General features: G+C 41.2%; 1 non-coding gene across 1 annotated transcript; it reads right to left on the bottom strand.

Moving 5' to 3' along the window:
* Positions 1 to 988: 988 nt before the first annotated feature.
* LOC113461467 lies at positions 989 to 1,095 on the bottom strand. Its single transcript, XR_003383738.1, has one exon. It is a non-coding gene; the product is annotated as a small nucleolar RNA R71 (small nucleolar RNA).
* Positions 1,096 to 1,340: the final 245 nt, after the last annotated feature.

Genomic DNA, 1,340 nt, shown 5'->3' with positions numbered 1-1,340 from the left:
ACCCTAATTGGATTAGGGCTAAACAAAATAGAGGCCTCCTAATCCTCCTTAGAGGAGGATTAGGGCAACACAAGAAGGAGGGGCTCACGCCCCTCCTCCTTATCTTCCTTGGTGCGGCAACACAAGAGGGGCGGCGCCCCTCTTGGAAAAGATTTAGGGCTCCTAATTTGTAGGAGCCCTAGGTACTTTAAAAGGAGGTGAAAGGGAGGCGGCGCCCTAGGATTGATGCTCTCCTCCTTGCAGCCGTGGCCTCCCTCTCCTCCTTCTCCATCTTCAGCCGCAAGCAAAGGAATGCAAGGGAAGATTGTTTGGCGGCCTCTTCCTCCTCCCTTCTCCCTTCCAACGCAAAGAAAAGAAAGAAGGCTGCAGGGGCTTTGATCTTCTTCCTCTCTTCATCCTTCTTCTTCTTTCTCTCAAGCACAATCAAGGGTTGATTGAAAGAGAGGAGATCAGCCATCAAAAGTTATCTCTGCAAGAGAGCTAGCACCCCGGAAAGATAGAAAGCTTGGATTGGTCCTCTGCTTCGTGTGGATACCCGTAGAGGCCGGGCACTTGAACGGCTTCAAGCGAACCTTCATCCTAAACCACGAACTTCAGTTTGCGGTGATCATCTACCCGTACAAGATAAAGATCTGATCTTCTAAAGGTTTTAAAAGTTTTTAATACTTATCTATCTACTAACGGTTCTTGAAACAACGTTCATACGATGAACGGTTGATCCCGCGCAGGAATAATCCAATTACTCCCAAAGTTTCACGGACATGATTCTGAAAGTCCCTATTTGCATCTTAAAGAATTTGATGAAGTAGGTTCAACACTTCATTTCAATGATGTCACTGAAGAGGTAGTTAAGCTTAAGTTATTTTCTTTTTTTTTAAAAGAAAAAGCTAAATCATGGTTACACTCCTTAAGGCCTAGGACCATAGCTACTTGGCTAGAAATGACAAGAGAATTTTTAAAAAAATTCTTCCCAATACATAAAACAAACACACTTAGAAGAAATATCATGAACTTTGCACAAAAAGATGGAGAAACATTTTTTCATTGTTGGGAAAGATTCAAGGACCTTCTACTTGCTTGCCCACATCATGGATATGAAATTTGGAGGGTCATTAGTTTCTTTTATTATGGTTTGTCCTCCAATATGAGACAATTTGTAGAAATGATGTGTAATGGTGAATTCATGAGTAAGGAACCAAATGAAGCCTGGGATTATTTTGATCTTTTAGCAGAAAATGCACAAGCTTGGGATACAACAGATAAAAATGAAAAATCAAAAATAGCACCTAATGCAAAAGGAGGAATATATCTTATTAAAGATGATAATGATGTCAATGTAA

This window comes from Phoenix dactylifera, unplaced genomic scaffold (genome assembly GCF_009389715.1).
Source record: "Phoenix dactylifera cultivar Barhee BC4 unplaced genomic scaffold, palm_55x_up_171113_PBpolish2nd_filt_p 000558F, whole genome shotgun sequence".
NCBI classification, from domain to species: Eukaryota; Viridiplantae; Streptophyta; class Magnoliopsida; order Arecales; family Arecaceae; genus Phoenix; species Phoenix dactylifera.
This window is presented reverse-complemented; position numbering and strand designations above follow the sequence as displayed.